General features: G+C 43.7%; 1 long non-coding RNA gene across 2 annotated transcripts; it reads right to left on the bottom strand.

The window, feature by feature from the left end:
- Positions 1–13,214, bottom strand: LOC129641836 (uncharacterized). 2 transcript variants are annotated; one of them, XR_008709476.1, is made up of 4 exons: positions 13,070–13,214; positions 9,776–10,042; positions 5,123–5,296; positions 1–3,148 (listed from the first exon to the last, which is right to left on the bottom strand). It is a non-coding gene; the product is annotated as an uncharacterized LOC129641836 (long non-coding RNA). The 2 variants fall into 2 exon arrangements; XR_008709475.1 differs by having other exon boundaries at positions 1–5,296.
- Between the last annotated feature and the right edge of the window lie 225 nt (positions 13,215–13,439).

The following is a 13,439-nucleotide window of genomic DNA, read 5'->3' as shown; positions in this document are numbered from 1 at the left end:
TGGTGATTTGTTCTGCTAATGAATTACAGTGATTTTTTTCAAACGTTAAGCCAACTCTACTTTTCTGGGATAAACCCCACTAAGTCACATGTAGTATCCTGTTATATTTTGCTGGATTCAATTTGCTAATGTTTTGTTAAGGGTTTATAGTCACAAGAGATTTCTTATCAGGATAATGTTGGCATGATAAAATGATGTGGGAGTGCTTTATTCACCTCTCTTATGAAAGTGTTAATGTAAGATTGGTGGTTTTTCCCCCTTAAATGTTTGGTAGATTTCACCAGTGAAACCATCCTTCTTTTTTTTTTTATTACTTTCTTTTTTTTTTTTTTTAATGGGCTATTACTTTTTTTTAAATGAATTCAATTTTTTTCATGGATATAGTATTATTCAGATGATCTCTTTTATGTCAGTTTTATAATTTGCCCCTTTAAAGAAGAGGTAATTTCATTCTATTGATGAATTTTGGGGCATAAATTTGTTTATATTTCCTTTTATCATGTTAATGTTTGCAGGACCTATAGTTATGACTCCTCTTTAATGTCTAATGTTGGTAATTTGTGTTTTGTCTTGGTAAGTTTAGAAGTTTATCAATATTATCACATTTTTAAAAGACAACTTTTGGTTTAATTGGTTAATTGCTATTTATTGCCCATTTTCTATTTCATTATTGTTATTCTTGCCTTCATTTTCTACTTTCACCTAGTTCTTTTGGGTTTAAGCTGCTCTTTTCTTTTTTACTTTCTTACTGTAGAAACTTAGATGCTAGCTTTTAGAACTTCTTCCTTCTAAGTACTGCTTTATCTATTCTACGTGTTTTTTTGTTTTGTTTGTTTTGTTTGTTGTTTGTTTGTTTGTTTTTCTTTTACAGTTCTAATTGTGTCCGTTCCTGGGGGAGGGTGGGCTGAGGAATTTTAAAACCTCATCAGCTGTATCCCCCTCCATTGTGCCTGCTCATCAGATGCTAAAAAAGGTTTTGTGATCATAAAGTTCTGGACTATTTGAAACCAATTCAGTGTGGTTTTTAGGTAATTTCTTACTGAACCTACCAATTATATCCTTATACATAAGCCCTAGAGCAGTTGACTAACTGTTCAGGGGAGAGAAGGTTTGTGTCTCAGATTTTGTATTCTCTCTCCTGCTTCATAAAAGGTGTTGCTATAAAGAGTATTTCATATCAGCTTCCTTTTTCTCCTATTTTTCTTCATGTGAAATAGCATAAGCTCTATTTGAACCCAGGGTCATTTTTTTTTTTGGTTTGTATTAAGTTAAACCGTCTCTTCATACTCAGCAGGTTTGTTAGAGAAATGGTCTTCTAGGTTTGGTTCCAATTCAGCAGGATTAAGAAGTGGAAATATATTGAAATGAGGATAATAAAGGACATTTAAAATGCTATCAGAAATCCTATTTGGTGAAGTAAGAACAAATTAGTTTTTACTCCATTTCCCCCACATTCCATTTTAAAACAGGTGGCCTTTTTTTAAAGACAGACGTTTTCATGGGCATGTGATGCATTAGCCTTCCTGGACTTTCTCAGCAGGGATACAGACCTAGCCAAGTGACCTGAGGGTGTTGTCCCTGAGTTAATTTAGCAATTAAATATGGAGAGGAAATGGATAATTTTATAGTCTACAGATGTCAGAGGTTCCTTCTCAACCTTTCTCTATATTTTCAATGCATAAGTCTTTTTGAAAAACACTTGGAATTTCATTTCCAGGATATAGAAATTTGCAAGAGTCATTACTCTCTATGTATCAATGCAAGTAAGTTGTAGTTGCTAAAATCCGTAAGAATTTAAAATGAACTAAATTTCAGAGTGGAAAGAGCCTTTGCTAGGAGAGTGAGACATGAGGCTGCTTTCATCAAAGGGGTACGTATGGTGGCTAGAACAGCAGACCCACTATAGACAGGGAATTTTTGAAGATGCATTGAGAAGCTAGCTGAACAAGCTGACATTTCCATGAGCTGGAATGATGTTTAAAAATCTCTCCGCACCCCCAACCTTAAATGCTAAATGGCATTTATCCACCAGTTCTTGTCTGTAGGGCTTCACCAACTGCATGGCCCTAGCCTGGTGAAAATGAAGGATAGAAATCAGGGTGGACAGAGCGTTTGCTTGGAGCAGTCACCTATTGCTTCTAAGTCTTCACTGAGTACACAACAGCAGCAAGGACAGGAAGGATAGAACCCCTCAAGGCATGTATGCCTACCAATTCTTTACCAGTGAGCACACGGTCAAAGGTGGAACACATGTGAAGAAGCAGGAAGACTGGCCTGTAATTAAGAGGAAAAAATAGCCAATAGCGACAGAACCAGGAGTGACCCAGATGTTGAAATCAGCAAACAGACTCTTCAAGTATTATAACTGTTGAAGTGTTTACTGGAAAAGATGGGCAAGATGAATGAAAAGATGGGCATCTTTTCCACAGAGAATCTGAAATCCTATAAAGGAATAAAGTGGAAATTCTAGAGCTGGAATGAAAATTTTATTTGAAGGGCCTACCAGTAGACTAGATACAGCAGAAGAAAAGTATCAGGGGAGTTTGTAATTTCCTTGGTTCTGTCTTGCCGCAGCAAAAATTTGAAGTGATGGATGGACCAGTGATACAGCTCAGTTTTATTTGGCAAGCAAAGGAAAATACATCCTCGAGGCATGAGAGTGGGCCAACCCAAAAGACATGAAGAGAAGAGAGGCCCCAGGCTCAATTTTGGCTCCTCTTTTTTATATGTTTTTTCCTCCTCCCCTGAGCCTACCTTATTTAAATCAGGCTAGCCAGGAGGGCTGTTTGTTTTACCTGAGGTTCTCACTCCTTCCTTTGTTCTATTTTCGCTGGCTTTTCCCTTCTTTGTTTTTTAGCCATGACCATTATGGACTCCTTTTTCCTATTCTACCTAACATTCTCCTCTCAAGAGATGAGAGGCCCAATTCTTTGGGAAGAGGGGCGTTGAGGTCTCTCTGGCTACTTCCTGCTGAACTGGAATGGCAAGGGCCATTGGGCATTCCCAATGGGGCATTCCTTCTCTTGCTAGTTTCAAGCCTCAGAGCCCTTATAGTGGTGTCCACCTAAGGGTGAGTGTTATTTTCCGTGGTCAGCTATAGTTTTATATATCCTTGTTGAACTGGCACTGCATGTTGTAGCTTGCTGACCTGGACATAGATAAAACAGGTTAGACAATTGATAATATATGGAGCAATCATAAGCAGCATCAATATGGTGATGACAAGGATTAGCAGGGGCATTAGCCAACTCCGTATTTCCCCTCGCCAGGAGAAGGATCCCCCAAAGAGAGATTGTAGCCACCCTGAGAACTCTCCAGCTTGTTCTTTGAGATCCAGTAGGATCTGAATGTTTTTCTTGAGGACTGTAAGACTTTTTTAACTTGACTGGAGGTATTGACCCAGAAACAACACATCTCATTCAAGATGGCTCAAGTCCCTCCTTGTGCACGGATCAGGAGATCTATCTGCTGTCTATTTTGGAGTACAACCCCTGCCAAGATATGGTTGGCTCTTTAGAGCTATCCTGAGAAATCTTATCCCCAGAAACTTAATTTTGGGGGTGCTCATTAGAATGGCACTCATTTGTAGTTCTGAATAGGTATCTGAGATCTCCCAGGGGCTCACAGGTGTATCGAGTGTTCTTTCCTGTTTTCTTCCATGGCTTGACTCGTGAGTAGTGAATCCAGGAGTCATGTCCTGGTACCTTGACTGCTGTGGGGGTAGAGAGTATTACAGGGTAGGGGCCCTTCCATGTAGACTGGAGTTGAGCCTTTGGGAACCCATCTTTCCAGACTTTAATTAGGACTTGAGTCCCTGGAGCATATAGTGGTGACTCCTTAGAATCCTTTGGGTCCTGGTTGACACCCCACAAGCATATATCTTGTTGAAATTGCCCAGTGGCCATGGTACAGCACTGGAGGGTCTGAGCCTGTGATTCTAGGAAGAAGTCATTGACATAAACAAAAGGTCTCCCATATAGCATCTCATAAGGACTAAGACCAACCTGTTCCTTAGGGGCAATACGGCTGAGGAGGAGAGCTATTGGTAAAGCCTTCCTCCATCCAAGGGAGGTCTCCTGGGTTATCTTTTTTATCACTGATTTTAAGAATTGGTTGGCTCTTTCTACTTTTCCTGAAGACTGAGCCTCCAGGCACAATGGAGATAATAAGTAATGCCCAATGCTTTAGAGACCCCTTGGGTGACCTTAGAAGTAAATGTTGTCCCATTGTCACTTTGCAATGACCTGGGCAGACGAAATCTTGGAATGATTTCATGGAGCAGTTTTTCTACCATCTCCTCAGCCTTCTCAGTCCAGGTGGGAAAGCCTTCAATCCATCCTGTGAATGTATCTATCATGACTAATAGGTATTTATACCCTTGAGAAACTGGCATCTGGGTGAAGTCCATCCGTCAGTTCTCTCCTGGGTAGGTCCCATGTTGTTGGATGGGCTGGGCCAGCTGGGGTCTTCGAGCTCCTTGGGGGTTGTTTAATTGGCAAGTGGGACAAGAGGAGACCATTTGCCTTATAATCATTTGGAGGCCTGTTCCTCTGAAGCACCTTTCTAGTAATCTTTGGAGGGCCTTTTCTGCTAAGTGAGTGGGGGCATGTAAGGCATTAACCAACTTTCACTGGAGGTTCCCAGGCAGAAAAAGGAGTCCCTCCTTTTGGAACCACCCCATATGATCTTCTTGAAAGCCCTCACTCTTAGCTTTAAGAGTCTCTCCTTCAGTATATGAAGGAGTTTCTGGCAAATTAGTCTGCGGAACCAAGGTGGCAATCCTTATTAGGTCATTGTTCTGTAATGCTGCTCTCTTAGCTGCCTGATCAGCTGCTTGGTTCCCTCGTGCCACTTCCATGCTCTCTCTTTTTAGTGTCCTTTACAATGGAAGACTGAAACCTCAGCAGGCAGATGGACTGCCTCCAAGAGCCTAAGGATTTGATCACCATATTTTATTGGGGACCCTCAGGTGGTCAAGTGGCCTCTTTCTTTCCAAATAGCAGCATATGCATGCAGCACCAGAAAGGTATGCTTGGAGTCAGAGTAAATGGCTACTGTTTTTCCTTTTCCAGCGCTAAACCTCAAGTCAGGGCTATGAGCTCAGCTAATTGGGCTGAAGTACCTGGTGGCAAAGGTTTGGCTTCTAAGATCTCAAAATTGGAGACTACTGCATATCCGGCTCTTCTTTTTCCATTCAAGACAAAGCTGCTTCCATCAGTGTACCAAATTTCCTCAGGATTGGTCAGAGGATCTTCTGACAATCCCACTTAGGGTTTTGTCCAGTGGTCCAAGGTTTCTAGGCAAGAGTGAAAGGGGAGAGCCTTCAGGGGTAGGCAGGAGGGTGGCTGGATTTAAGAACCTCACAAGGGGATATAGTCAGGCCTGGCAGCACTACTTGATATCTGAGGGTCCTTTGATCAGACATCAATAAGTGGCCTCTTCCATTCAGGAGTTGTTTCACTTGGCTGGTAAAAATAGTTAGTTTGCCCCCAAAAGAGAGTTTTAATGCATCTTCTATCAGGACTGCAATAGCTGAAAGATTTTGAAGGCAGGGAGGCCAGCCTCAGGCAGTTGGGTCGAGCCTCTTGGATAAGTAAGCTACAGGCTGGGGCTCCGGTCCCAACCTTTGAGTTAACACTCCCAAGGCTATTCCTTCCTTTTCATGGACATAAAGTTGGAATGCTTTTTCTGGGTCTGGCAACCTCAAGGCAGGTGCTTGTTTTACTGTAGTCTCTACCTTCTTTTGAGGAGTTCCCCACATCAGTGGGACTGAATCACCCTGTCCCTTCAATCTTTCATATAAGGGCTGGGCAATTAGACTATGGTTGGGTATCCAGATTCTACAATACCCAGTTAGCCCCAGGAAAGCTTGCAATTGTTTTTGAGTCGTGGGGGAGGGCGACTGGAGGATTCCTCATGCTCGATCAGAGGACAGCCTCCTGGACCCCTGTGTAATCTGAACTCCCAGGTAAGTGACCTTTGTCTCGACCATCTGTGCCTTAGCATGGGAGACTTTATATCCTCTCTCTGCCAAAAAGTTTAGAACCTGAATTGCATGTTGTTGGGCATTTTTCTCATCTGGAGAGCAGATTAGTAAGTCATCTACATATTGTAATATTTTCCCATTAGGTCCCAGGTCTGGATATAGGAGATCCCAGTTAAGAGCCTGCCCAAACAGGTGGGGGCTATCTCTGAACCCTTGAGGTAATACTGTCCAAGTCATCTGTTGGTGTTTTTCTCCTGGAGCCTCCCACTCGAAGGCAAAAAGATACTGGGATTCTTTAGCCAGTGATATGCAAAAGAATGCATCTTTGAAATCCTGGACTGTAAACCACTTGGCATTGGGAGGGATTTCTCCCAAGATTACATAGGGATTGGGTACTGTGGGATGGAGGGGGACTACAGCTTCATTTATGATCTGGAGATCTTGAACCATTCGCCAGGTCCCATCCTTTTTTTTACAGAGAGAATCAGGGTGCTACACGGCAAATTGGTGGGGACCAATAGCCCACGGGCAAATAATTTATTTATTAGAGGCTGTAGTCCTTCCCAAACTTCTCTTCTGAGGGGGTAATTTTTCCGGTTTGGAAACAGTGGGAACTCAGAGGACAGTGATGACCAGTTCAGCTTGGTGGGCTTGTCCAGGACTCCCCTGGTCCCACACCTGGGAGTTAATTTTGTCCTCCCGTGGTTTTTGGTCCCTCCCTATTGGAGATGGTGTGATGGGTTCCTCAGTAGTAACCAGAAGCTGTAGGGCTCTAGGGGCTGAAAAACTTTCCATCACAAGGGTGGCTCCCAGTTTAGTGAGTATATCGCTTTCCAATAAGGGAGTAGGACTTTCAGAGACCACCAGAAATTGGTAGGAAAATATTTGTCCATCCCAGCAATGAAGAAGTGCTCAGGTGAATCTTTTTGTAACTCTTTTACCTGTAGCACCCAAAATGGTACAGGTTTGGGAGGATAAGGCTGCAGAGTAGGTTAGAACAGAGTAGGTAGTCCCTGTGTCAACCAAGAAATTCTCAGACCTTCCTGCCACATCCGGTTGCACCCTTGGCTCCAGCCCCGTGATGGTTATCTGTGACAGGCGGGCTGGCTGGAGCGGCCGCTTCAGTCTTATTGAACCATCGTGAGGGAAGGCTTGGCGCTTGACCTTAAGGCTCTTGGGTCCTGAGGGCAGAGTGCCGCCCAATGTCCCAACTGATGGCATTTGTAGCAAGCTGTTTTAGAAGAATTGTCATGGTTTGGACACTTTGGTCCAATGTCCTGCCTGTCAACAGATTAGGCATTTGCCACATGCCTTGTCCTTCAAGGACTTGGGGTTTGTCACAGGGCTTCCCTGGACGGTGGCAAGCATCAGGGCATACCTTGTCTCTTCCCTTTTCTCCCTTTCCTGGGCCTTGACCTCCCTCTACTGTTTTCTGTTATAAAAGGTATTGGTGGCTGTCTGGACCATTTCATCTAAAGAGGCAGCAGGCTCCTGCTGCTGTAGCTGTTGTAACTTCATCCTGATGTCTGATGCACATCAGAACAGGAATTTGTCCTTTAAAATCACCTGTCCCTCAAAAGAGTCTACGTCAAGATTGATAAACTTTTTGAGGGCCTCTTTTAGGCTTTTCAGAAAGGTAATGAGGTTCTTGTTGGACTCCTGAGTTATTGCTGAGACCAGGCACAGTCGCACAACTAATAGGCTTCCTTCTATTTCCATGGGTGTATTTCCTTAGGAGTGAGTCTTTCTGAAGCTTATCCTATCCAGTACTGTTGCATCCTTAGAGCCAGGCATGCCTGGGTCAGGGTGCAATGCAGATCCCCAGGCAGGTCGACGCATGTTGACCTTCTGGGACCCCTGGACTGCTAGGTCCCCAAGAAGGTTGAGGTATGACAAACTTCCAATGACCAGATTTCTAGGCATGTCAAGGCAGGTCGACCTCCTGGAACCCCTGGACTGGAGTTGCATATCCCCAAGGTCTCCAGCATGACCAGTGCTCGGTAGGATTAAGGGTTTATAATCTTAACTTGTTGCCAGTTTGCCCACCACAGATGGGAATAGATACCATGATGTAAAGCAATCCGAGCTTGTGCCCTGAGACTAGGAACCTGGTGAAACAGCCATAAGCCTTATCCTCTTATTGCTCTGAGGGGATGTAAGTCACTGATTTCCTCTCCTAGTCCTCCATAAGAACAGCTTAGGGTGTTTCCAATGGTAAACATTTCATTGTCATAGACCCACTTTAGGTAATAGCAGAAGTAATGACAAAGGAGTGGGTTATCTGGTCCTGTCATGGGCATTAGGAGTAGTTTAATAATGGGGGGTGGGGGGTGGAGCAATGTTGCCTACAAGGGAGCAGGGTCCTGGTTGTAGCAGTTAGTAAGTGGCTTAAGAACAAATTAATAAAAAGCAACAGACCAGATGTTCCATAAAAGTGGAATGGAGATTTGATCCAGGGTTATGTTTGTAACTTTAGTAGAAGGGTGGTAAAGGTTTGGGCCCAAACAGCCTGCAGGGATAACACCCAAAGTGGCAAACATTGTCCCTGGAAGCCCAATTGCCCTTGAAGGGATTCCACCAACAGATGGACTTCTAGTAGGCATTGTGTGCCTGTCACCCACCCTAGCTGGTTCACTGAGAGATGCTGTTGTACATGTTACAGGAAACATGGAAGATGAAGGCTGGAATATCCAGAGATTGGATATTATACAGTATTTCTCTCCCAAGGGCTAGCTATTTTCTGGTTGTCCCTCCAGAATCTTGTAGAGCCAACATTGTGGCCCAGACGGGGCTCAGGAAAAGAGCAAGAAACAGGAGGGAAGGGGCAGGGCACAACTTTTGAAAGAATGACATAACCCAAGGGCATAACATAACTGATTAAAATCAAATGAATCTAAGATGACAAGTCAAATTCAACTAAACCTTGATCCTCAATCTGCAAGCTAAATGACACACTCAGAGGGGTCAGGACAGTTCCAAGGCACTGTCAAAAGACTGAGGAGTGGGTGGTTCCCCAACTGTTGGAATGATCCTCCCACTCATTAGCATATGAAATTAGCTCGAAAAAACTAACCACCCCACATTCCATGACTGCCACACTCACCCCGTGAAATGGCCCACTCCCTGCAGAGTGTGCTTCTCTCTAAATCTGAACAAATCCACCTCTTACCTATCGCTGTGTCTCTCTCTGAATTTTTTTGCAATGAGACATCAAGAGCCTGAGCTTCATTGGGTCCTAAAACTAGGCATCATGGATTTTGGCTGGGCTCAAGTCCCAGTCGGATTTGACTGAGTAAGCATAGCACAGAGTCCCTGCCACATGGATTTGAGTCCCAATCTTAGATAAATGGTTTCAAGCACAACCTTCAGAAATGGAAAGATGATGATCTGATCAATATTTTGTAAGCAGTGGCATAGATGGAGAGAGGATCTGAAGGACAGGAGGAAAAAACAGTGGGAAAAACGTGCTGAGGAATCCCCTTCATAACCCGCTAGGAAATCGGCTAAATACCTGATCTGTGCTCACAGTTTTCATTGGCCTGATCCTTGGCACAAAGGAAGTTAAGGACAGAAGAACCCTCATGCACTTGGGCAACAGCTACTAGAATGTAGCAAACAGTGGAGCCTTTGGGACACACTGGGGAGTAGCCCCTGCCAGAGTCCCTCAATTGCACCTCCTGCAGCTCACCTATTTGCAGGGGTTCGAGGAAACAAGAAAAGAGAGATTGTAAAGGAATTAAGATTTTGTTAGCCCAAGTCCTTCAAGCCATAGGGGCGAGGACCTCCTACCTTAACTGGAGGCCTTCTGGAATCTGAGACTGAGCTTTCTGCTGTTTGTTTTTGCTGTCCCAGTTTCCAGCATGCAGGGTTTCTTGTCATTCTCACCACGCTGGGTTTTCTTCACGTTCAGCTTCCACAGCTTTCACCAAGTTAGGCTTCTGCTGTGCTTGGCCTCTGCCTCGTGGGGGCCAAGCTGAGGTTGTTTCGGCCAGGTTAAATCCAAGTCACGGCACCAGAGATGTCGGGGCAGTGTGTAATTTCCTCAGTTCTATCTCACTGCAGCAAAAATTTGAAGCAACGGATGGACCAGTGTTACAGCTCAGTTTATTTAGCAAGCAAAGGAAAATACATCCTTGAGGCGAGGGTGGGCCGACCCAAAAGACATGAAGAAAGGTCCCTCAGCTCAATTTTGGCTCCTCTTTTTATATGTTTTTTCCTCCTCCCTCTGAGCCTACCCTTTAAACTGGGCTACCCAGGAGGCCTATTTGTTTATCTGAGGTTCTCACTCCAATCCTCGGACTTTATTCTATTTTTGTGGGCTTTTCTCTTCTTTGTCTTTTATGGACTCCTTTTTCCTATTCTAACTACCTAACAAAAAGGTCAGGAACTTGAAGGTAGATTAATAAAATTTATCCAAACTAATACATAAGGAGAGAAAAATGAAATTGAATTTAAATTTTAAAAGTTACAGAAGAGTTTCAGATAACACTAGGATAATATAAAGCACTAGAGTATATACATATTTGGAATCCCTTAAAGAGAGGAGAGAGGAGCTTCCCTGGTAGCTTGGTGATAATCTGCCAGTGCAGGAGACTCTGGATTTATCTCTGGTCCAGGAAGATCCCACATGCCCCGGAACAAATAAACCTGTGGGCCACAGCTACTGAATCTGTGCTCTAGAGACCAGCACTCACAACCACTGAGTTCATGTGCCACAATTACTGAAGCCTGCACTTCTTAGAGCCCATGCTGTACAACAAGAGAAGTCACTGCAATGAGAAACCCATGCACCACAATGAAGAGGAGCCCCCACCCTCCACAACTAGAGAAAGACTGCGCAGCAACCAAGACCCAGCACAGCCAAAAGTAAAATTTAGAAGAGAAAATGGGTGAGAGAAAATATTTGAAGGGATTGTGCTTGGGAATTTTCAAAAATTAATAAATACTAATGTATTAATTCATAAATCTTAGAAGCCAAGGAAAACCCAAGTAGAATAAATGACAAGGAAAACCATACCAAGTCTCATCACGGTCAAACTGCTGAAAACCAAAATTAAAGAGAATATCTTAAGCACAGTCAGAGAAAAAGGACACAAAAGAAGTGAAAGACAAAGGAGAAAGAGAAAAATATACCCAACTCAACGCAGAGTTCCAGAGAACAGCAAGGGGAGATAAGAAAGCCTTCTTAAGTGAACAATGCAAAGAAATAGAGGAAAACAATAGAATGGGAAAGATTAGAGGTCTCTTCAAGAAAATTAGAGATTCCAAGTGAACATTTCATGCAAAGATGGACATAGTTAAGGATAGAAATGGTAAGGATCTAGGAAAAGCAGAGATTAAGAAGAGGTGGCAAGACTACACAGAAGAACTGTACCAAAAATGTATTGATGACGTGGATAACCACAATGGTGTGGTCACTTAATTAGAGTTAGACATCCTGGAGTGTGAAATCAAGTGGGCCTTAGCAAGCATCACTATGAACAAAGCTAGTGAAGGTGATGGAATTCCAGCTGAGCTATTTAAAATCCTAAAAGATGATGCTGTTAAAGTACTATATGCTAGCAAATCTGGAAAACTCAGCAAAACTCAGCAGTGGCCACAGGACTGGAAAAGGTCAGTTTTCATTCCAAGTCCAATGAAAGGCAGGGCCAAAGAATGTTCAAATCTCCATACAATTGCACTCATTTCACATGCTAGCATGATTATGCTCAAAATCCTTCAAGCTAGACTTTAGCAGTATGTGAACCAAGAACTTCCAGATGTACAAGCTGGATTTAGAAAAGGAAGAGGAACCAGAGATCAAATTTGCCAACATCCACTGGATCATAGAAAAAGCAAGGTAATTCCAGAAAAACACCTACTTCTGCTTCGTTGACTACACTAAAGCCTTTGTGTGGATCACAACAAACTGTGGAAAAATTCTTAGAGATGGGAATACCATACTACCTTACCTGTTTCCTGAGAAGCCTATATGAAGGACAAGAAACAACAGTTAAGAAACAACTGTCAAGAAACATGGAAGAACATGGAACTAAGAACTAGACATGGAAGAACAGACTGTTTCAAAATTGGGAAAGGAGTATGTCAAGGCTGTATCTTGTCACCCTGCTTATTTAGCTTATATGCTGAATACACAAACTGGAATCAAGATTTTTGGGAGAAATACCAATAACCTCAGTTATGCAGATGATACCACTTTAATACCACTTTAATGGCAGAAACCAAAGAGGAACTAAAGAACCTCTCGATGAAGATGAGAGAGGAGAGTGAAAAAACTGTCTTTAAGCTCAAAATTCAAAAAAGCTTAGCTCATAGCATCCAATCCTATCACTTCATGGCAAATAGATGGGGAAGAAATGGAAACAGTGACAGACTATTTTCTTGGGCTACAAAATCACTGTGGATGGTGACTACAGCGATGAAATTAAAAAACACTTACTCCTTAGAAGAAAAACTGTGACAAACCTAGACAGCATATGAAAAAGCAGAGACAGTTTGTTTGTTTGTTTTTCTTTTTTGAGCATTAGCAGTCCCAGACTCTTAGTTCTACAAGAAATCCTGCACTTTCCTTCAGCACAACCCAAGGGACAGACCCCAGCACTTGCCACCACCCTGGCATTCTTGGCCCACAGTGCTTTTGTGGTGAAGGAAAAAAGGCACTTGCCTTGGCCACTTGAGACATCTTTGTCAAACAAGACGGTGTCTTTGGAGAACAAGATGATGGAGGAGTATATGGACATGGAGTACATCTCTCTCCGCGGATACATCAGGAATACACCTTCAGACACAGAAGTGCATGCAGAACACCAGCTGAGAGCAGCTAGGAGTACCTGACCAGTTGGGAAAGAATATATAGAACCACACAAAACTTGGTAGGATGAAGGAACTAGGGGGAAAACAGGAGTGTTAGTAGGACTGGACCTGCCCTCGGCGGGTGGGGGAACAGAAGGAGGGGTCTGATCCCCACATCCGGGCAATTGTCTGAGTCAGAGGAGAAACGTTAAAGGCTGAGAGTGCAGCAGCTGATCTGTGGCAGCCTAAATGGAATGGAAATCAGACAGTCTTTGCCGCAGCCATACATACCCTGGACAGGGATGCAGGTCCCCTGGAAAGCGCAGCAGCTGGGAGCTGGAGTTTAGGGATTGTGGAGCAATCCCAAGGTGAAGGCTGCTGTTGACTGCAGAGAGACGGATTGAGGGGATGTGAGGGAAGAGACTGTGGTGGGAAATGCCTGTGGAGGAAAGCCGGGCAGCCGTGGAAGCAAGGCGATACTGCTGAGTCATGCGGAGGGGGTGGAGCCGTCACCATAGCCTCTCTCCCCACGACACGCCAGCATTGGCAGCTGAACAATAGAGAGCCTGGCCCATCAAACACCCGACACACTGAACCACAGAGTAGGACCCACCCAGGGTGCCCCTTTAAGTGCCTGATGTGCCAGTCTACAGAGTAGAAC

Source organism: Bubalus kerabau, chromosome 1 (assembly GCF_029407905.1).
Source record: "Bubalus kerabau isolate K-KA32 ecotype Philippines breed swamp buffalo chromosome 1, PCC_UOA_SB_1v2, whole genome shotgun sequence".
Classification (NCBI taxonomy): domain Eukaryota; kingdom Metazoa; phylum Chordata; class Mammalia; order Artiodactyla; family Bovidae; genus Bubalus; species Bubalus kerabau.
This window is presented reverse-complemented; position numbering and strand designations above follow the sequence as displayed.